The sequence below is a fragment of the Staurois parvus genome, unplaced genomic scaffold, assembly GCF_062004578.1.
Source record: "Staurois parvus isolate SC_StPar_1 unplaced genomic scaffold, SC_StPar_1.0 ptg000668l, whole genome shotgun sequence".
Taxonomy (NCBI): domain Eukaryota; kingdom Metazoa; phylum Chordata; class Amphibia; order Anura; family Ranidae; genus Staurois; species Staurois parvus.
In genome coordinates, this window is record NW_028318464.1 from 6,075,287 (window position 1) to 6,099,201 (window position 23,915).

A 23,915-nucleotide genomic window follows, 5' to 3' on the forward strand; every position below is an offset into this window, starting at 1 on the left:
TATAAAACACTGTTCTCTGTAATAAATGGGTCCTTTTACTTCCTAGGCTACCAGGAATCATACACATAAACCATTTTATGATAGCCAACATGCCAGATCCTTATTTACTGTATTTACTTATTGGATGCTACATCAAATAAGTAATATAATACACCCCATATTTCTAGAACTTTATGGGTCCTTGGGTAGTAAGGTCCTGAAAAATGATTTCTGAAGGTCGACAAGTGAAATATAGAGATACATTTACAATGTTCTATTTATATAAAGGTGATGTAATTGCCATATGTAACAATTTTTGAGAGCGAGAGAGAGAGCGCAAGAGCGAGAGCGCAAGAGCGAGAGAGAGAGAGAGCGAGCGCAAGAGCGAGAGAGAGAGAGAGCGAGCGAGCGCAAGAGCGAGAGAGAGAGCGAGCGCAAGAGCGAGAGAGAGCGCAAGAGCGAGAGAGAGAGAGAGCGCAAGAGCGAGAGAGAGAGAGAGAGCGCAAGAGCGAGAGAGAGAGAGCGCAAGAGCGAGAGAGAGAGAGCGCAAGAGCGAGAGAGAGAGAGCGCAAGAGCGAGAGAGAGAGAGCGCAAGAGCGAGAGAGAGCTAAAAAAGCAAACATCAGTGATTGCCACTCCTGCAGCAAATGCTCCTTTTGCCCCTTTACAGAGACGTTCCTATGTACTCTAGTTATGCTGTGCTGAGTTTGAATCTGCCAAGGCAATGCACGAGCCACTGCCAATGTTCCATAGATGTATATTTACAATAACAGTGTCTCAGCTGGAAACCTTGCCTGTGAATAAACACTCTCTCTACAAACTGTCTCACGAGTGTTACCAAGTGCCGATCGCTTTTATGCCTCCGAATTCTGCATTCCCCTCAGCATGGCCACAGTGGAATAAATATATATGCATTTGTCAATAGATATATATCTAAGTGGAAGCGTTTATGGGGTGGTATCACAATCCATCGTGAAAATCCCTGCTCCCATCACCAGCTTGGAGTGACGAATGTCCCTTCACGCCGTTAGAATTGCGAAGTCCATATTTTTAATGCCCATTGCGCAGCAACAAGGCTAAATTTGAACTTAATGTTGTCATTCTGGCGGAAGATATTTATAGCAGAGCCACTAAGGAGATTCATGTATAGTGTAATGCCACCACATTTATGTATGATGCCAAGTATATAAGTGACCATGTACTGCTGCATTCTCCATAAAATAATATATAAAAGAATCCACCAGGGAGAGTGTGTAAAAGGGGCTTTGTGGTTGGGTGATTTTGGCACACAAGCACAAGGCCCTACCCAACCTCCAGTCCTGCTAGAACATGATCCCACCTTTTGCCACCCCCCCCAAAACTGCCGATGTCAACAAGCCCTTACTACCCTGCTTTCACACTGATGTTCTGTGGTTTACCCCACAGTAGGTGCAGTGCAGTACACCTGTGGACTTTCTGAAAGTGCACCAAACCCACAGCATATAAAAGAAGTCTATGGCTCAGTGTAGCCAAGCAGCAGGAAACCTGCAGGTGCACTTCACTGCACCCGTGGATCAGTGCAAAAGCATCCTAATAGTTGTTAAACCTTTTATAGGTGTCAATATGCTCATTGCAGTGTATGTATTGTTAAATACAGATTCTACAGGCATCACTCTCCAGAATGCTAGTCCCAGACAAAGTGCACATGGTATCACTTCACCCCAGACATGAGCTTACACTACAGAGAAGCATTGGCTCATGCAGCTTCTGCTCTCTCCATGGCCACCTGCTTTCTCTGCTACCAGCGCCAGCTCAATGCCCTCTGATGCTCTGGGGTGGCAGGTCAGCAAGCCCAGATCACAAGCAATGGGTTGCTGACCCCTGGCATGCAACTCCCTGATTTGAGGTCGAGGTCCACATCAGAGGGCTCTAAGAGCCACATGTGGCCCGCAGGCCACAGATTGAGCACTCCTCTACAAAATATTTACAGAGGACATAATATAATGGGCATTGGTAAAATCCAGAGGGGTTGCAGGGTCCTGGAAGGTTAGAGTCTCTGTCACCTTTTTATTATGTTCCCATTGGGGAGATTTTGTTCTATTTGATGGCTGTCAAACAGAACAGGAAGTGAATGGAAATCACATTATTCTCTATGATGCCCACTCAGACCAAGGCAACATGATGCAGTGCAGCATAATGCATTTCTGGTCCAACAGATTTCGATGGGTGGACATGAAAAGCCCATTTATGTGCATTTTTGGCAGTGTTTGTGTTTAACAACCAGGCTCTTCCTCTTACATAAATGCAAAAAAGTGCCACAAAAACACATGATTATGCACCAGGACCATTGTGAACCTTAGAGGAACATATGCAAAAATACAAAAACATTTTTTAACTGACGGAAGTTGATAATCTCCATTAGATTTAGGTTGCTGTCAGCATTGCAGCGTTGAATGTTCCATTGTGACTAGATGTCCAGATTTGAATCCCATATTTTACTTGCCCTGAAGGGGAATAGAGAAGTCCACTCTCCTTTGAAAAAATTTTTTATATATTGGCAGTTATGGTTTTCACAGTTCTTGTCTGCTGGTGTGTTTAACCACAGATGACAGACAATTTTCAATTATATTTACACCATAAAAAAAATGTCAATTGGTGACATCACTCTCCCCAAAAGTATACATTATGTATGTGTGTCAGAGATAGCACCATGGTGGTGACGGGTGATGTAGGGAGGTGGGATGTGTGACATGACACAGAAATGGATGTGTAGGTGAGGGATGGAAGAGAAGGAGTATGTGGGAGGATGCGTGTCCATAGCTAGGCAGTGAGGGGGATGTGCATGTAGTATTATTTACTATGAAAATATCTATTCACTGGCTAGGAATACTAAGGACAGTGCTGCTATAAGACACAGGCCACTTGCTATAAGATATTGAATTCTTTGAGACCTAATGCTTCCCTATAGACACATAGATCATCTATGCTGCTCAGTAATTTCAAGCAAAGGTTAAACTGCTAACAATGTTTGTGACCAGGTGCTGAAAGCATAATAAAAGAGGGTCTCACACTTATTGTTGGTTTTACATTAGAGATTGTGTTACCGTCTTTCCACCAAGAAAAAATATGACTAGGGATGCACAGACTTTTTCATAAGATCACCAAAACTTAATGACAAGGGTCTTCTAAAGACAACAAATAGCAAATTATATGAAATGTACTAATCCACAGATGGGTTAGATCATGTCTATCAGAACACACAGCTGCTACAGGGTCTGGGATTATAGATATGCAAATAACTGTTTGCTGTATAATTATTTTATTTTTTTAACTTGCAACTGAAAAATGATATGGAATAAATTAATATTCAAACAGCTACAGGATATACAATATTCACATAAGTAAGTAGCTTGATACATGGTTAATTTGTTTTAGAATAGACCCCATAAATAAGAAGGTATTTAAAGCAGACTTCCAGTCAAAAAAAAAAAAAAAGTGCCCATTAACAGATGAAATAAAAATGCAGTTTTTGCGGCAAAACTCATCTTCAATGCAGAACAGTTACTGGTTATATTTATTTTCTGCCACTAGATGACTTCAGTCTAGGCTATCATGGACCTGTTCCCAATCTCTGACAGAGCAATAAAGGAGAACAGCACAGCGATAAGCTCATCTCCCTTTTCCTCCAATGAGTATGCTCTTTACCAGCACATGAACGGATTGGCTGCATGTGCTGCTTCCACTCCTGCTAAAGCTCTATTGCACAGAGACTGCAAGAGGCTGATACAAAGTCAAATTCAGTTACTAGCACCGTCTGCATAACAAAAAAAATAATTAAAATTTAAAATTGTTAAAAAAAAAAAAAAAAAAGATATATCTTCATTAAATGATAATTGGTTAATAAATACAGCACTAACTATTTTTTTCTGTATTATCTAAATGCACTGAGTTCAGCTTTAAAGCTCATTCCCATCCATCTGGAAACAGCAGGGAAGTGTTTGTAAGGCTTTTATTACCACCTGTGTTCCTACTTGGGAGTTTTTTTCGAAATACACTTAATAGAATGTGAAAGGGGTACTGCAAATTTTTCTGACAATGTTTTATTGTGGTTTGTGCCTTCCTGTCTAGTTGGTAACTACAACACACAGAGACAGAAGGAAGAATCTTGCCAATTAAATTGCAGATAAATAAAAAGTTGATCAAAATTACCCTGCCCTATCTAAAGCTTAAAAAAGGTCACAGTTAGTTCTACGACAAAGGTAAAAGGGCCATGAAACCGTCTGGACTGGTGTACAATGGTCCTCCCTGTTTATATTGAGAATTAAACCAACATTTCAGTAGTTATGTTAGAACACATACATGACGTTTCCTCTGTTGAATTCTGTTAAGTGGAACTAGTCCTAGGGTTATTCTTTTCCTTCCTTCAATACTCGGTTTAGTTACTGACCTGGAGCACATAGGGATACTTGATGTCCCAACACTTTACCGTTTGCATGCTTGTGATGCGTCAATGAGATTGATTTACTAAAGTCAAATAGTCTGTGCACTACAAATACAGTTGCTCTAGGTCTGATGGGAAGCTTCTAAATGACGGGAAGCTTTGCTGATTTCTATCATTCAATCGTGTGCAAGCAAAAGTAGCGTTTTTATTTTCCTTTCATGTGATGGGGTATGCTTTGCAAACTGAAGCTGTACCTCATTTACTAAGCTCTGGAGCAGCTGCACTTGTAGTTTCCAGTATATCTGCCTTTAGTATATCAACCCCAATGCCTTGTTAATTTGTGAATGAAGGATAGAGATGACTTGCTAAAAACTTGCTGTTAGGAATGGACTGGCCAGCAATGGTGGGACTCACCTGCCTTTTGATCTGCAGTACCAGGGCTGGCCAGCGGGTGCTCCCAGCAATCAGAGACTCAACCTTTCAGCCAGCTAACACCTGGAACTGATGATACTGGTGTATTTAAGGGATGGCCAGACTTGCAGACTCTGCCTTGGTGTTGTGTTTGTCCTGGGCCCTGTATCTGTCCTGCATCCTGTTTCTGTTCCTTTGCTGACTTCTCCTGCTCTGATCCTGGCTTGTGACCCTGACCATCCCTCTGTCTGACCCTCTGTACTACGCTGCTTGCTACCTGTTCTGATCCCTGGCTTGTGACCCGGACCATCCCTCTGCCTGACCCTCTGTACTATGCTGCTTGCTACCTGCTGAACCTGGCCTGTGACCCCGACCATTCTCCGCTTGCTCCCCCTGTACCTACCTGCCCAATTGATATTGACCCGGCCTGCCTGACGACGCTTGCTTGTATATACTGTTATCTGTGGGTGGTTTGGTTTGGTTTGTTTGCACCGTATTATGTTTTAGTATTGCACTGCGTTTATGTTTGTACTGTTAGTGTTAATAAATTATATTGTTTATAACATATCTGAGGTCTGCGTTTCCCTGCTTCAGTCACACACCTCTGGTCATACCTGGGAGCCCTGACACTTGCACAAGTGAGCAATGGCAGCTGACATATTCCTTATAGGTTTTCACTTCAAAGTAGATCTTTACCATAAGGACCATTTGTGCAGGTTATGAAGGTCCTTGCTTGGTATCTCTTATCTTTATCCTGTAATACATTGATACATTCAGCAACACGTCAAAGGATGGACACATACAGAGAATGGCTGAGAGAGACATAGAAACCTGCACAGAATGAGAAAGCAAAAGTATAAAGAATACTTGCCTTTTTTTCCCTCAAACTAAAAGATACATTGTGAAAAATATTTTTGGCAGGTAAATTTAAAATATTACACATTAATACTTTTAAGGTCTCCTTTCCCTCTAGCGGGTAGAGAGTTGGGTTCCTTTTCATGTGGTTTAGGACCTCTGTTGCCCCTCTTTTGTAAAAAGCCTGTTTACAGAGCTCAGTAGCTCAAGCTGTAATTTACATACATGAAAGCATTGAACCACCCCACCTCCTCCCCACAGTTTTCTGCAAATGTTTAATAAGAGACATTGTGCCTAAAAAAAAAAAAAAGATAACTTTTGCTGTTTTGCCTCTTTTTATAACCCATAATACTCTGGAAGTCCTTAGTCGTGAGTAAGATAAATGAAAAATGTTTAATAAAAACTATTTTGTATACAATATCTATATAGAGCACTAGGTCTGGTGGATATAACAGAAGGGACTGTCACACCGTACAAATCAGTATACAAAAATTAGATTATGTATTGCTCAAATAATCATTATAGAGGTCCAGCTTCTGAATCACAAGTCATTCAGCAGCTTGGAAAATTATTCATCTCAACTGACATGGACTGCATAGATGATGTTCATGTTAGCCTATTGAATGAATGTGTGAGGATCAAAGAAGCTTTAAGTATTTAGATTCTTTATTTGTAAGGTCAGTTTAAGGCTCCATGCACACTATCATTTTTTATATGCTCAAAAAACGATAGAAAAAAAAACTGGACGAAATACTCCGATAGTAGCGTTTTTTTGTGTCAGTCTGTAGTTGCGTTTAGGAGTGTTAACGTTTTATTAGGTCTTACAATACATATAGAAAGAAAAAAAAAAGCTGTTAGGAGTGTTTTAGTAGAGTGTAGGAGCACTCAGTGTTTTTTTTTTCTGCTGTAAAAACCCTCCCAAAAACTCAACAAAACATATTTTTTTCTGCTCCTAAACACTGAAGCTTGAAAAATGCTACTAGCCTAAAATCGTGTGCATGGACACTAAAGAGCCTAAAATTTTTTTAGTTTGGATGGAGCCTAAGGCTGGGCTCACACCTGAGCGTAGTTCCCAGTTGAGTTTTATTTTGCGCATTTTGAAGCATTTCCGCTCATTTACTTGGGCTGCCGTACACGACAAACACCTAAACAAAGCTCCAACTTTTTTTTTGAGCAGATTTTTTTTCACCGTAAATTTGTAGAATGTTTGTAGGCAGGCGCATGTCTGCTACCCATACTTGGGGTGCCATTGACAATTAATAACTGCAAGTGTGAATTTGCAGAGCATTTCTGAAACGCATGACAATGTACATTTTCTGTGCACATTGAAGAAACACCAGGTGTGAATGGAGCCTTAGACTTTACATACTGTCAACACCTATGGTAGTGAGCTCTATAGATCCACAGCTTGGGGTTCCCCACGGCGCGGAGTCTAAGCCCTAGCCTGCTTGTTCACCAGGGCCCCGGATGGTGGGGATGGACTTGCAGCAGGCTGGGACCAGGTCGCGGCCCCCAGGTACACCCAGCTGAGGTGGAGGAGACCGCTAGCGGGAGAAGGGTACAACGGGAGAAGACACAGGGAAACCAATGGGCAAGCTGAAGCCCATTCTGTCCGAACCCAACCCACATATGCATATTTTTTTCACCAAAACCACACCCATTTAGTTAAGTAGAGCTAAATTTGTAGGATTAAATCGATATGCTACAATAAAACACCCAATGTCTGGAGATGTGTTTTAGCAGCAGTCACCTTTATAATCTCTGTCATCCCCAATTCCAGGAGACAAAGAACTGGGGTCACTAAAGCCTACAGACCCCAGAGGACCTCCATAGGCATCTATATAAGATTGCTATGCCCTGTGCTGCTCATGGCATTAAGATGGTGGGTGCTAGTTAGGAGCAACTGGCATTTCCCTCACTGAGTCATCACTATGCTGTGGCTGGACAGTCCCATCCACAGTGCTATAAAATATAGCAAAGACCTTAAATAGCACAATTGTGTTCAATTCAATCATTCTACCAAACACAAGGGAGTAAAAAAAAAAAAAAAAGCTCCTCTCTTTAGTAAGATGGTTAATGTAGAAGCAAAAGTCAAAACTACCCCCACCCCTATTTTGTGTCCATTGGGAAGATGTCCATTTGTTTCTTGTCCCATAGCCAAAACTGAAAGTGAAAAGAAGTCCCTCTAAAGCGAGGAACTCCCTGGTTGTTCAGTGTCCCCATATGAAGACTCCACTTGATTCCTATTCTGGTGACAACTCAAGATTTGGGATTTTCTTTAAAAGTTCATCTTGAGTCTACTGCAACCTGAAAGTCATGCGACTTTGCCAAGCGACTTGGGTACTACTTTGAAGCAACTTTCAGGGAATGCATGGGTAATCTTCCAGTAATGTCGGATCCAAATCACATCAATATATAGATGAGGATCCGACTTGGAGGCAACTTCCATTAAAGTCTATGGGCACAAGTCAGATAGAAGTCGCCTTGAAGTAGTACAAGAACCTTTTCTACAGTTGAAGTGACTTCAGTAGTGCTAAATAGGACAGCTCTAATTAATTAACATGGGATTTCACATGTCATGCGACTTGGGGTCTCACAAGTCGGATCTCAAGTTGCAGCAGAGTGAACTGAGCCTTAGTAAGAACAGTCACCAGGACAAATAGAGAGGTGCCTAACGAGAACACAGTCCACAATAAAAACCTTTATAGGCGTTCTATTCCCTCTCTACCAAAACTAGAAAAAAAAAAAACAATTTAAGCTTTAGTTATCAACAGTTTCAATTCGCAGTTTAGTAGATCAGGCTCTGTAGGTTAACAGAACACAATATGATACAACATGAGAAACAATGTCACTAGCAATTCTAGAAAGCCAAAATAGGAATAAACAAATGAGAGCGATATGACTCCTCAATCAGTTATTTATAAGCAAACCCTTAAAGTGGAAACAGAAATTCCATTGATGATCTCCTACAAACATTTCTAATGCCAGACTTCAGTGATGATCCTCTGGCTGCAGGAATTCATGAGAGGAAACAAGTATGCAGCCAGTAATGTCAAACCTCATGCTTGTTCCAGGTCAGTGATTCATGAGGCTGCTAAGCCAGATGAACAGAATGAATGGAGACCAGACAACTGGCTACCCTATGCCGTAGGAGTTTGGAAGTATTTCTCATATGTCAGGTTCCCTTTGAACGATACGCTCACCTTTGGAACATGTTTCGCCTTTTTTCACACCTCCTTTAATGCATTTTTTTAAATACTTTTTTTAACCTCACATCCACTGGGGCTGAATACATTTGAGGAACCAGATAACCAGTATGCTTAAAGTGGCTCAACTACAGAGTTTCTTTTTATAGGTTCATCTTATATTTTAGCTGTTGGCCTATTGATTGGATGATAACTTGTCATTACTTAAAGCAGAATTTTCACTCCCCCCAAAATGGAGTTTTCCTCTCTACCCATCTTGCAATAGATTAAAGCACAGGTGTCAAACTGGTGGCGCTCCAGCTGTTGCCAAACTACAAGTTCCATGAGGCATTGCAAGATTGACAGTTACAAGCATGACTTCCAAAGGCAGAGGCATGATGAGACTTGTAGTTTCGCAACAGCTGGAAGGCCACCAGTTTGACACCCCTGGATAAAAGACACAACAGCTTCCTGGGATATCCCCATCACATGTCCCAAGAAGAAGCAGGAGGACACAGAGGTTGGAGGGAGGACCTGACGGAGAGTCATCTGGGTCTGGTTTCATGAACCCAGAAAAAACAGCCGGCTCCTGGTAACATAGGAAAGCAGGATGGCAACATGGCACCGGCCTGTTATAGCAGTGGGACAACCCTGGATTCATTGAGCAGGTGAGCATATTTTCTAAAGAAACAAATAACAGCGATTGAAAAAAAATCTAGGGGGGGCGAAGTTCCTCTTTACAATAAAGCAACACATATATTCCTTGTTTAAGTATAAGCAAAGCATTCTCCTAGCAATATTGTCTTTTTGTGCAATATGTAGACAAAAGATGTAATGAGGTTGACCAGTGCTAGTTTTAAAACAAGTGCCCCGCCTATAAAAAGTGCTAATTTTATTCTATAATTTGTCCTGTGTATAATGACATTAACATTTTTGTTTAAATTAAATTGTTGTCAAATGCTTGATGTATGGAAAGCTACCTGAAGTATATATGTACAGTGGGGCAAAAAAGTATTTCGTCAGCCACCGATTGTGCAAGTTCTCCCACTTAAAAAGATGAGAGAGGCCTGTAATTGGCATCATAGGTAGACCAACTATGAGAGACAAAATGAGAAAAAAAAATCCAGACAATCACATTGGCTGATTTGGAAAGAATTTGTTTGCAAATTATGGTGGAAAATAAGTATTTGGTCAATATCAAAAGTTCATCTCAATACTTTGTTATATATCTTTTGTTGGCAATGACAGAGGTCAAACGTTTCCTGTAAGTCTTCACAAGGTTGGCACACACTGTTGCTGGTATGTTGGCCCATTCCTCCATGCAGATCTCCTCTAGAGCAGTGATGTTTTGCGGCTGTCGCTGGGCAACACGGACTTTCAACTCCCTCCAAAGGTTTTCTATGGGGTTGAGATCTGGAGACTAGCTAGGCCACTCCAGGACCTTGAAATGCTTCTTACGAAGCCACTCCTTCATTGCCCGGGTGGTATGTTTGGGATCATTGTCATGTTGGAAGACCCAGCCACATTTCATCTTCAATGCCCTTGCTGATGGAAGGAGGTTTGCACTCAAAATCTCACGATACATAGCCCCATTCATTCTGTCCTGTACATGGATCAGTCGTCCTGGTCCCTTTGCGGAGAAACAGCCCCAAAGCATGATGTTGCCACCCCCATGCTTCACAATTGGTATGGTGTTCTTTGGATGCAACTCAGCATTCTCTGTCCTCCAAACACGACGAGTTGTGTTTCTACCAAACAGTTCTATTTTGGTTTCATCTGACCATATGACATTCTCCCAATCCTCTTCTGGATCATCCCAATGCTCTCTAGCAAACTTCAGACGGGCCCGGACATGTACTGGCTTAAGCAGGGGGACACGTCTGGCACTGCAGGATCTGAGTCCCTGGCGGCGTAGTGTGTTACTGATGGTAGCCTTTGTTACATTGGTCCCAGCTCTCTGCAGGTCATTCACTAGGTCCCCCCGTGTAGTCCTGGGGTGAGATCTTGCGTGGAGCCCCAGATCGAGGGAGATTATCAGTGGTCTTGTATGTCTTCCATTTTCTAATTATTGCTCCCACAGTTGATTTGTTCACACCAAGCTGCTTGCCTATTGCAGATTCAGTCTTCCCAGCCTGGTGCAGGTCTACAATTTTGTTTCTGGTGTCCTTCGACAGCTCTGTGGTCTTCACCATAGTGGAGTTTGGAGTGTGACTGTTTGAGGTTGTGGACAGGTGTCTTTTATACTGATAAGTTCAAACAGGTGCCATTGATACAGGTAATGAGTGCAGGACAGAGGAGCCTCTTAAAGAAGAAGGTACAGGTCTGTGAGAGCCAGAAATCTTGCTTGTTTGTAGGTGACCAAATACTTATTTTCCACCATAATTTGCAAATAAATTCTTTCCAAATCAGCCAATGTGATTGTCTGGATTTTTTTTCTCATTTTGTCTCTCATAGTTGAGGTCTACCTATGATGCCAATTACAGGCCTCTCTCATCTTTTTAAGTGGGAGAACTTGCACAATTAGTGGCTGACTAAATACTTTTTTGCCCCACTGTATTATGTTTTTTTGGTTTTATTACATTACGCAATAAACAAGTTTAATAAAAATGATTTCTATTACAAAGCATAGTGAAGTGATTTACAAATGAAATAAAGGCTTTTTTTTTCAAATCATGCATTTTTAATTTAACATGCAAAGTTGCTTTACTTAATAAATGCAGATCAATGCTATGAATGAACTACAGAAGTTACAGTGAAGCATAACTTCATTGCAACTCTTCTTAATACTGCAGATAAGGTTCTGAATGTCAGTTTACACAGGAACAGAAAGATCTGCTGAGTAAATAAAAGAAGCCCGGCTGTCAAAACAACAGCCAGGAATTGCCAGTAAATGTCCGGGTGGAAGAGGAGTGGACATACTACACACACCCAAAGTATTATGATATTTTTGGGTGTGTGTAGCATGCCCAATATCCAAAACTGATTACTCAAAGTTCAGACCCAACCAACTTATACTTACAGGACTGAGCACTAAGTCATGAGAGGAAGACACATCCCCCCCCCCCTCTCCCCCATTGGGGATTTTGCAGCAGTGGAGGAACAGCAGTGGAGCACTGCAAAGTTACATATACTTAGGTAGGAGAATGGGGTAGTAAAAGAAGGCATCTGGGCAAAATCTTAATATTTAATATAAAAGGTGTACCCAATGGGCTTCAAGACCAACATTCATAATGGGGCTTACTTCAGTAATAAAAAAAAAATAGCAATAATTCATTACAGTTTTGCCTGTTGGGTTCACTTTGTCCACTCTATACTCAGAGTGAGAGTATAGGATCAAAGGTCTCCTGAGTTTACAATGGATGCTCTATAACCAAAGCTCACTCGCTGCCTCCCAGGTTTGGAATATGCATGTCAATCCTAAATAACGGAGCTCTGGTATCCCCAAAACGAGAGTGGGAGGTTAGGGCGCTGCATTGCGCGGTCAGTGACCAGATACTCCCATCCTATCCTCCCTATGGGCCAAAGAAGCTGCCTATCACACTAGCTGGCCTATAAGGATAGCATCAAGGTTGGAAAGGGGTGGTCCACCTAGATACTATCCACATAATGCAATGTTACTGGTTCCGGGGGTAAATCAAGTAACAGTGTATACAGGCACTTACAGATACCTGCAGTGTAATCTGCACACAACTTATAAGGTCATAAGAGCCCACATGGCAAGCTGTAATACAGATATCCTATATTAAAGTGTTACTAAACCCAGGACCCTGCATCCACTATATCTGGTTTCCCACAGTACACAGAACATGGAAGTGCAATTATTTTAGTAAATATAAACGGCTAAATACCTTTTCTCTTCAGCAGTATATAGCAGTCTTGTGACTTTGGCTGAGCACTGGTTAAAGCTTGTAGGAGGAGTTTTCTTTCTACTCTAGGAAAATGCAAAACCCCTGACCTCTGTCTGGACAGCACCAATTGGCCCTGTGCTGATCACATGCACGCTCCCAAAAAAAACACAAAAAAACCCCTCTTTAGCAATACACACTAAACTGAGCATGTGCAGAAGGGCTACGGGTTCAGTCTGTCTTATTAGCATGGACAGAGAAGTCAGGCTCAAACAGCCTTTTACACAATTCAGAGGATTAACCCCCTTAGGTTCCACAGTGAGTATAACAAGCGTGCTTTACTGCATATACAGTACAGACTGATTTTACTGTTGTGGGTTTAGTAGCACTTTAAGATAAGCACATTCTTCTAAGGCTGCATTCAAAATTGACCAAAATGTGCCACAGTACACGCTTATTTTTACTTTAGGCACAACTCGGTTAGGTGGCCTATTTAAGATAGGTGGACTATAACGCACCTAAATGCAGGCAAATTTAGGTCCTGCTGCAGTTTTTGGCAGTGCAGTGTCCCACCATGCACATGCGAATGAGGTTGCACTGCTTAGGGCAGATTCCCACCATCGGGTAATATGAACGAACCCTAAGCATGCTAGTTTTTGGAACTTGTTAATTTATTTGTTATAGGTGATGTGTGATGTTAGGGTCCGGGATAAATTCCTGCATAAGCTCAGCCAAGAATAGTTCTCTTTAGATTTCAGGAACCTTTTATGTTGTGGTTGTTGAAAACATGCAAAGCTCCATGATGATATACAGAGAGCAGTAACCCAAGTCAACTAATCAGATCTCAGTTACTGTAAATGAATAAGAGCTTATTTCTAGTTAAATGCTACAAGTTACAGCACTTTACCCAGGATTCCTCTTTGCATTGCTATACTGATTTAGAGAGTCCCTGCCTTCCCAAAGACGCCTACTGGCTCCCAGACTGAATTGAATGGCTTCAGAATACTGTATCAATTTGTGCACCCCTGGCTATACATACCTGTATTTTGGTTCTGTGCCTACAACCTAGTTCTACGGTATCATGCAATATTGATAACCTTGCATTGACATTATATGGGATTCCAGGTACAGATGCATCTCCATTATAGGACCCACACCCATTTATGCTTTATGTGATCCTTTAATAACAACTTTACTATAAATGTATAATCCAATTAAAAACACTGGATTATTCTAGATGATCCAATTAAAACTGATTATTATTGATCCATCTTTACCATACCATGATAGTACTCCCTTTTATGCTATTAAATGTGACCCACCCCTCCCCCTTTATAGTAACTAATATTCCATAATAATCTGGAATTCAGCAGTAACCGCTTTTTGTTATTTGCCCAAGTGTCCCTTTCAGTTATATATATTATTTTATAATCTCACTTGTCTTTTATAATTATATCATCTTCCAACTTCAATGTCATCTCCTATTTGTGATTACTAAATCCAGCTATCTCCACAATGCCCAATCTGATTTCCGAAAGGTTATCCAAAACTGTCCCAGATTTATACAGACCCACCAATAACAACAACCCACCCTTGCCAAACCAAAGTTCTTTTACTTGGCCCTATAGGTAATCCTCCCTTCTTGCTAAATATCGGCCTTATAGAAATCCATGCTACCCCCTTTACATCATTTGCCCCAAGAGACTGCTCCCTGATCATATAACCTTTTATCAGACACTCTCCGATCGATAAATGGATATGTAACCAAACCCAATCACTGTCAAGGCGGTGTGTGATTGTACACTGCAAGATGTAAAGTGCTAATTGGACTGTGTTATCATGAAATATTATTCTGTGTCGGTATAGTGCAAATGCCTGTATATCCATCAAGGCTGTACAACTGGTAAAAAAAAAAAAAAAAAAAAAAAAAGGATTTTAATAGAGTTCGAATATAATTTACACAATATATCATTTCACAGTCAACTGCATTTTATAAGACTATGGAGCCAGCAGCATGTTAACTGGAAAATCTCCCTGTACCCCATTAATCTGCACCCCATGGCAGAACCCCTCTTGCATCTCCTGAATCACAACATGGATTAATCAGGAATCTCCTCATGTGGCAAATGCAATCTGCTGCCCAGCCGGAAAATATCGCTTTTTAAAGGTGGAAGTGCTAATCTGCCCATTGAAAGCAGCTCTTTTCCATGCATACGTGGGCATCTCTTGCTCTATGGAGGTCTTTCATTGTGACATATTCTCTCTGTCTCCTATTAACCAGCCTCTCTATTGCTAGAGATAGATTCCCCACAGACTACAATGGAAATGTTGGGAGATAAATGGATGGAGCTCCTGCTATAGAAGCCAGCCTGAATCTAAGAGGTGGGGGGGGGGGGGGTGTCTCAAGGGTTTGCTTTACATAACCTGTCATAGTTTGCGGAGTTGGGTGTAAGGAAGCTATAATTGTAGCAGTTTCCAGACTCCTATAGTGCTGGTAGATATGAACCTCCTATATATATATATACACTCAGTATACTCAGGATGCAGTGTATGGATGGCAGGGCACATTCCATGTCATAGGATAGGGAAAGTATAGGAGAAGGTTATAGGATGTATTTATGGACAAGGAGGCTATAATTACGGTTGTCAGACTCCTATAGTGCAGTAGGTATGTACCTCCTATATATACTCTGAATGCAATTAAGCAGTTTATGGATAGCAGGGAACATTCCCTGTTATAGAATATTATGGGATAAGGAGGCTATAGGATACGTTTATGGGACACGGAGGCTAGATTTGCAGTTGACACACTACTACAGTGCTGGGAGGTATGTACCCCCTATATATACTCTATATACTCAGGATGCAATGAAGCAGTGTACGGATGGTAGGAAACATTCCCTGTCATAGTATAAGAAGGATATAAGATAAGGATGCAATTATAGAATACGTTTATGGGATAAGGAGGCTATAGGATGATGACAAGGTTATAGCATAAGTTTGTGTGATAAGGAGGCTAGAATTGCAGCAATTGCCAGAATACTATGGTGCTGGTAGGTATGTACCTCCTATATATACTCTGGATGGAAAGAAGCAGTGTATGGATGGTAGGGAACATTTCCCATTATAGAATATTATAGGACAAGGAGGATATAGGATGATGATAGGGTTATAGGATACATTTGTGGGATAAGGAGGCTAGAATTGCAGCAATTGCCAGAATCCTATGGTGCTGGTAGGTATGTGCCTCCTATATATACTCTGTATACTCAGGATTGAATGAAGCAGTGTATGGATGGTAGGGCACATTCCCGTTCTAGAGTAAGAAGGATATAGGATGATAAGGAGTATATAGGATAAGGAGGCTATAGGTGCAGCAATTTCCAGACTCCTGTAGTGCTGGTAGGTATGCACCTCCTATATATACTCAGGATGGAATGAAGCAGTGAATGGATGGTAGGGCACATTCCCCGTTCTAGAGTAAGAAGGATATAGGATGATAAGGAGTATATAGGATAAGGAGGCTATAGGTGCAGCAATTTTCAGACTCCTATAGTGCTGGTAGGTATGCACCTCCTATATATACTCAGGATGGAATGAAGCAGTGTATGGATGGTAGGGCACATTCCCCGTTCTAGGGTAAGGAGGCTATAGGATGATAAGTTTATAAGATAAGGAGGCTATAGGTGCAGAAATTGCCAGACTCCTATAGTGCTGGTAGATATGTACCTCTTATATATACTCGGGATGGAATGAAGCAGTGTATGGATGGTAGGGAGCATTCCCCATTCTAGGGTAAAGAGTCTAGAGGACGATGATAAGGAGGCTAGAGGATGATGATAAGGAGTATATAGGATAAGGAGGCTATAGGTGCAGCAGTTGCCAGACTCCTATAGTGCTGGTAGATATGTACCTCCTATATATACTCAGGATGCAATGAAGCAGTGTATGGATGGTAGGGCACATTCCCTGTCATAGGATGTTCTGCTGTGATTAGATCAGGATCCCTGCGGAGGAGTTCTATAAGGCCTCTCTGAGGATCACACTGACACTGATCCTATGGCAGCCAATGAAAAGCTCATTAAATTAGAGCAGTAACCCTCAGCAACCACATCCCATTGGGGGGTATAGGAGAGTGAAGGTCTGATTGCATTAGATCAATGCACTTTGCACCTGGGCAAAGCATGATAATCCCAGCAACCAATCAGAAATCAGCCTTTTGATGATCAGACACGGACGGTTTTGGTTGCTATGGGTTACTGCACTTTGCACCACTTTCCTTAGAGGATCCTGAGGCATCATACACTGGTGATGATTGGAGTTCAGGTGTTCCCTATCACACATTATCCATGGGGATGATGTCCCAGACTACTTTTGTCAGCAGGGGATGGCTGTCATTGGGGATCCAGTACATGACCTCCAATGACTGCACCCCGCCTCCTTACCTGGAGGTCCGCTCCCTGCGATCAGTCCGGAGTTCACTGAACGATGATGAGCCCAGGTGTCCGGATCCGTTAATCCCGCAGCCGGCACAGGAGCCCTCCGGAGATCCAAGGGTGAGCACCGACGGGTCTCCGCATCTGGGGTGACATGTCAGAGCAATGTGGGGGTTCTCCCCGGTCACCCCTACAACGCTGCTTGTAATCCAAGGGGGAGGCTGGAGGAGGAGGAAGAAGAACGTGCAGGCGGAGGAGTCCCGATCTAGAGCGGAATGCTGGGGAGTCGGTGTGCCCGGATCCCCGGCTTCTCTCCCTACATACTGCATACAGATCCTCCCAGACACAGCGCTGTGCACCCGCCGGATCCCTTCCCTGCTCAGCAACACGACGCCACGCCCCGCACCGTGACGTCAGCTGTCACTCAGCCTGCTCTATAGAATGTCTGCGATCGCTGCTGTGTGTGCGATGTGTGTACCGGGTGTGTGCGATGTGTGTACCGGGTGTGTGCGTGTGTGCCCGACCCATCTCCTGGGATGTCCTTCTGAGATCACCTCTCTGGGCATTCTAGATGAAGGCATGGCACATCCAAACTTACAGTGACACTAAACTCTAAAGTGATTTAATAAAACAAATCTATTCATATACAATATATTACAAAAGTATTGGGACACCCCTCCAAATCATTAGATTCAGGTGTTCCAATCACCTCCATGGCCACAGGTGTATAAAATCAAGCCCCTAGGCATGCAGACTGCTTCTACAAACATTTGTGAAAGAATGGGTCACTCTCAGGATCTCAGTGGATTCAAGCGTGGTACCGGGATAGGTTGCCATCTGTGCAATAGGTACATCCGGGAAGTTTCCTTTCTACTAAATATTCCACAGTCAACTGTTAGTGGTATTATAACAAAGTGGAACAACTGAGAACAACAGGACTCAGCCATGAAGTGGTAGGCCACGTAAAATGACAGAGTGGGGTCAGCACATGCTGGAGTGCACAGTGCGCAGAAGTCACCAACTGCCTGCAGAGTCAATACCTAAAGACCTCAAAACTTCATGTAAAGCACGCCACCACCGGACGAATCACGCTTCTCTGTCTATCCAATGGACGTGTCTGAGATTGGTGGTTGCCATGAGAACGATACTTGCCTGACTGCATTGTGCCAAGTGTAAAGTTTGGTGGAGGATGGATTATGGTGTGGGGTTGTTTTTCAGGAGTTGGGCTTGGCCCCTTAGTTCTAGTGAAGGGAACTCTTAAGGCATCAGCATACCAAGACATCTTGAATAATTTCATGCTCCCAACTTTGTGGGAACAGTTTGGGGATGGCCCCTTCCTGTTCCAACATGACTGCACACCAGTGCACAAAGCAAGGTCCATAAAGACATGGATGAGAGAGTTTGGGGTGGAGGAGCTTTACTGGCCTGCACAGAGTCCTGACCTCAACTGGATAGAACACCTTTGGAATGCATTAGAGCGAAGACTGTGAGCCAGGCCTTCTGAAAGAATGGTCAAACATTCCCATAGACACTCTCCTAAACCTTGAGGACAGCCTTCCCAGAAGGGTTGAAGCTAATATAGTTGCAAAGGGTGGGCCAACTCAGTATTTAACCCTCCAGACTAAGACATGGATCCCATTAAAGTTCATGTGCGTGTAAAGACAAGTGTCCCAATACTAAGAAAGTTATAATAACCCATCAGTGTTTAGAGGTGATGGCTGCATTCGTTTTTTTAAGCTTTCTTTTGTTTTCACCTGGTGATCCAGTCTATTGTTTTCAAAATGTATCAGGGTTGAGACAAACCATTTGCTACTGACATGGTAGCTTACAAATGATCAGTTTTTATTTATTAATTTATTTATGTAAAACCTTGGCTTCAATTTGTTAGTGTATCTAAATCTGCTAGTATATCTAACACTTCCCTACCCCCAGACTGACAATGCTGCTGGCCAAAGGTTCCCCCTTTTGCTCTTTCATGTAGAGTGTAGTACAATGCAGGAGGTGTATTACTGGCCAGATCACCAGATGAAAACAGAGGGAAGAAAACCTAAAAAAAAGAAAACGAATGCAGCCACCACATGATTGGTAATCTGCAATATATTACATTTAGGGCCCTTTTACAGTGGAATGCGGTGCAGAAAACCTGCATTTCAATGCAGTTTCTCACTGCATTTCAATCCTACTGCCTTTGCAATTTGCAGAGGGTGTCAGTACAAAGTAAATGACACCCAGGGGTGTATGTACCACAAGGCAAACAAGGCACTTGCCTAGAGCGGCATTTTTCAGGGGGACCCAGAAGAAGGGATGAAAGAAGGGACACATGCGTCATGAGAATCAGGTGGGATCCGAGAGAGGCAGTGGGCTGCTTGATGGTGTATTTAGAGCCGGACTCTTGTTCCCGTGGGATGTCTGGAGCTGTGAAGCTGAGTGGTAGGGGGTGGTAGTCAAAGGATCTCCCAGGTGGGGGGAAGTGGTCAATGTCAGGCTCTCTCCGCGGAAGTTGGAAGGAGGGGGTGGTGTTGGCCGGTGTCCGTGGGGGCAGACAATTTTTGTGTTGCCTAGGGTGGCACAAAACCTAAATACATCACTGATGACACCCCAAACACAGGTCGCATGTGCAGTGCGTATGCCCACACCAAATCACATGGAACAGAAGTACCATGTAGTATGGTTGCAGCGCGTTTCAAAAAATCTCTGTTGCAGTGCAATTTCAGCCCATTAAAAGTGAATAGGATGAAATTGCACAGGAATTGCCCAGCGTTCCTATGCAATTCACATGCAATTTCTAGTGTGAAAGGGATTTGGGTTTATGGTCTCATTTACATCTGAGTGACACTCGAGCATCACATTTTTATAGCCAAGTATTTGAGCAGCACCATTCATTTGAGTGGGCTTCCCTCCACTCCAAAAATGCAATGGCAATGAGCTAAGCTTTTTTTGCGATGGGCATTTTTGCACGATTTCTCACGCAGAAAACATTCAACAAAATGTGTAACTGCTATACATACGATATAATAGGATATAATAAGATATAATGCCACGACCAGTGCTTCATGTGTTTTAGCTCACTTTTCACAAGCTTGCAGAAACTTACATTTCTGCACTTGTTTCTGTCACACAAAGAGGTGAATGGGCCAAATACCGATTTAAGGTGACCATAAACTCTGGTTAAAAAAAACATCAATTCAAGTATTTATTTTTACATTTTTTTTAGTGATATTAAATGTTTAAAGTGGAACTGCACTGTATCTGAACACCAAAAACCAAACGTGAATTTTAATTAATTTTTTAAAGTGTTACTAAACCCACAACAGTAATATCAGTCTGTAGATGCAGTAAAGCATCCTTGTTATACTCACTGTGGAACCTAAGGGGTTAATCCTCCACATTAGGTAAAAAGGCTGTTTGATCCTGTCTTCTATGATCCTCCCCTTCTTCTACTGTCCTCAATCCATCTGCTGATAGAACAGAGCCTTGGGGGCAGACTGCACATGTCCAGTTTAGTGTGTATTGCTAAAGAGGGTATATTTTTTTGGGAGAGTGCATGTGATCAGCACAGGGCCAATCAACACTGTCCAGACAGAGGGTCAGGGGTTATGTAGCCTCATAGGACAGTCAGAGGAGAATAAAACTCTTCCTACAAGCTTTAAGTAGTGCTCTACCAGACACTGATAGTCACAAAACTGCTATATACGAATGATGATAAAAGGTATTTATCAGTTTATATTTATGAAAATAATTGCATTTCCATGTTCTGAGTTCTGTGGGAGACCAGATATAGTGAATGCAGGGTCATAGGTTTAGTGACACTTTAATTTTCAAGGCAAACTCACCCATCCATTCACATCTCCTTCCTTTATTTTACTAAGAATTCATTTTGAAAAACACCCTCTGGTATTTCTGGCTGTGGTCATCTTGAGTAAGGACAGATGATTCATGTAGCATTTATTTCCTGGAATATTTATTTCCTGGAATCTCTCTGTCCTTAGCTCAGGCATTGGAAGAACAGAGAACCCTCCCTCCCCTCCTGAAGACTTCTGGGATGTATGACATCATTTGCCTAGACATGGAAACCAGGAAATACCTGAAGAAATATAAAAAAATGTTTAAAACAAGTAAATATACTTTTCTATCTATTTATGAATGCTAGCAGCAAAAGGATTAAGAATAATCCATGTTAATTGAGAGAGGGAAGTTCCACTCAAGAAGTTTTTTAACCTCCTTAGTGGTATTCCCGAGTGTAGCTCGGGGTAAAATGTCAGAACCAAAAGCGGTAACCCCGAGCTACACTTGGGCTTACCATGCGGCGTTACTCAGGGAGTCCCTGCAGCACTTACCTTGTCCTTCGCTCCCACAATGTGTCCCCTGCAGCATCCCCAGCCATCTCCTCCGGCCGGTGCCGGCATCCGGCTTCCGTGTTCCGGTCCCTGTGACGTCGGCAAATTTGAAATTTTTTAAAAATGTATTTTTTTAAAATGATTATTACATAGTAAAACATTGCTGTTTCAATGTATTTCACATACATTTTGACCCTACTGCTTTGTCCTGTGCCATGCCTGCATTTTGACTGTTCTTTCTGCCTGGAAACTTAGAAAAGTCCATGGCGTCCAAAAAGCGTCCCTTTACGTCAAAAGCGGTTTTAGTCTAGCTAGAGAACAGCGATAGTAAATCAGAACCACTTGCAGAATTGAGTGATAATGATTCGTGGGGAAATTCGTCATCAGACATTGAAAACGATTTTGCGACTTTGCTCAGCGATGTGCGAATTTGCCTCTGTATTTCAAATTTCAGTGTTTTTGGTTTGATTATATTATTGAATTAAATTTATTATTATATTATTATTTTTTATGATTATTTATTAAATTATAATTTATGATTTCGTGTTTCAAATTTTATCCTACCCAGAATGTTTACTAGACTCTTGTTTGTACAGATTTCAGTGAGTTATTCCTAAAAATTACAGCCTACAATAAAAAACTACATATTTCCATGCAAAAAAATGTTACCGCTTTAAGCACAAAAAATCGGAAAGAATCATACCGCTAGGGAGGTTAAAGAATGTTTAGCAGCTGATTTAGCCCTGGTTCACACTGGTGCAACTTGAGGTGCGACATGCAATTTAGAAATGGCACCTGAAGTTGCATCTAATGTATTTCTATGGCACTGTCTTAGTCAGTGCAATCTGAAGTAGCGCAATTTCAAAAATAGTTCCTGCTCTACTTTTTCCGATTTCATTGTGACTTGCATTGCCTTCCGTTAAATTAAGTCGCTTGCCACAGTGAAATCGCACTGATCTGCAGCTTTAAAATCATGCTATTTCAAGTGAAGTAGCACGATTTCAAAGTTGAACTCAGTGTGAACCCGGGCTTAAAGTGGTTGTAAATGTTTGATTAAAAAAAAATTAAAATAACAAACATGTTATAGTTACCTGCACAGTGCAATAGATTTGTAGCCCCGATCCTCCTCTTCTTGGGTCCCCTGCTGGTGCCCATGGCCCCTCCCCTGCTGAGTGCCCCCATAGCAAAACATTTGCTGTGGGGGCGCTTGTGCGTACTCAATCCTGAGCCGCTTCTGTGTATCCATAGACACACAGAGTGTGGCTTCACCCAGCCACCCCCTCCTCAGTGGTTGTGATTGACATCAGCAGGAGCCAAGTGTTCTTGCTGCTGTGCCTGAGCCAATGAGGAGGGCGAGAGCTGAGAGAGCCTCTGTTCTTGTGCAGGCAGCTGGGTGAGAGCTGCATACTGAAGGTAATGCATTGAGGTTAAAAAAAACCTTTAGCCTTTGGGGCTCAATTATACTAGCCTTGGTTTCTGAACAGCATTCTAATTTCAGATTGCTCTTCAGAGGGCATTTGACAGGTGGTGATGTGACATTGTGTCCTCACCACTCAATTACTTGAATGGGCCCCGTTTGGTGGGTTACACTACCTGCAGAAAACAGTTTTTTTCTTGCCATGTCCATGAAGCAAAGCATTACAACCACAGTATGTGTACACCTTCATCCACTGCCTTTGCACATTAACCACTTGCCTTCCAGAGGATGTACCCCCTTCCTGACTAGGCCATGTTTTGCAATATGGCGCTGTGTTACTTTAACTGACAATTGCACGATCATGCACTGCTGCACTCAAATTTCATTTCTGTCCTTTTTTTCCCCACAAATAGAGTTTTCTTTCGGTTGTATTTGATCACCTTTGCTTTTTTTATTTTTGAGCTATAAACAAAAAAAGACCGACAATTTTGAAAAAAAAACAATATTTATGACTTTTTGCTATAAAACATATCCAGTAAAAATGTTAAAAAAAATCAAATTTCGTCATAAATTTAGGCTAAAATGTATTCTGCTACATGTCTTTGCTAAAAAAAATTCCCAATACATGTAAACTAATTGGTTTATGTGAAAGTTATAGCATCTACAAATGGCGGTATATATACCAGAATTTTTTAAAAACAAATTTTCAGTTTTAGTAATGGCGGCGATCAGTAACTTATAGCGGGACTGTGGTGGGCATTCTGACACTGAGGAGGGTGGGGAACTGACTAACTGCCACTGACATCCCCAATGACACTAATACAGTGATAAGTGCTAATAAAAAATGTACTAATGACACTGGGCAGGAATGGGTAACATTTGGGGCAATCAAAGGGTTAACTGTGTGCTGTTTTACTAGGGAAACATGCTGCTTTGTATTGCTCTTCTATGTAGAGCAATGCAAAGCAGCATGTCAGTGCTGACAGGAGAGAGATCTGTGTTTACACGTAGACCTCTCCTCTTTCACTGT

General features: G+C 42.0%; 1 protein-coding gene across 2 annotated transcripts in view; it reads right to left on the reverse strand.

Annotated features, from left to right (window-relative positions):
• Positions 1–17,521, reverse strand: part of LOC149447878 (leucine-rich repeat and fibronectin type III domain-containing protein 1-like protein) — a 789,142-nt gene extending 771,621 nt beyond the window's left edge. For both annotated transcript variants that reach the window (XM_089652000.1, XM_089652001.1), the window contains exon 1: positions 17,141–17,521. The gene's annotated coding sequence lies outside the window, so the exon portion shown is untranslated. The remainder of the gene's footprint in view (positions 1–17,140) is intronic.
• Positions 17,522–23,915: the final 6,394 nt, after the last annotated feature.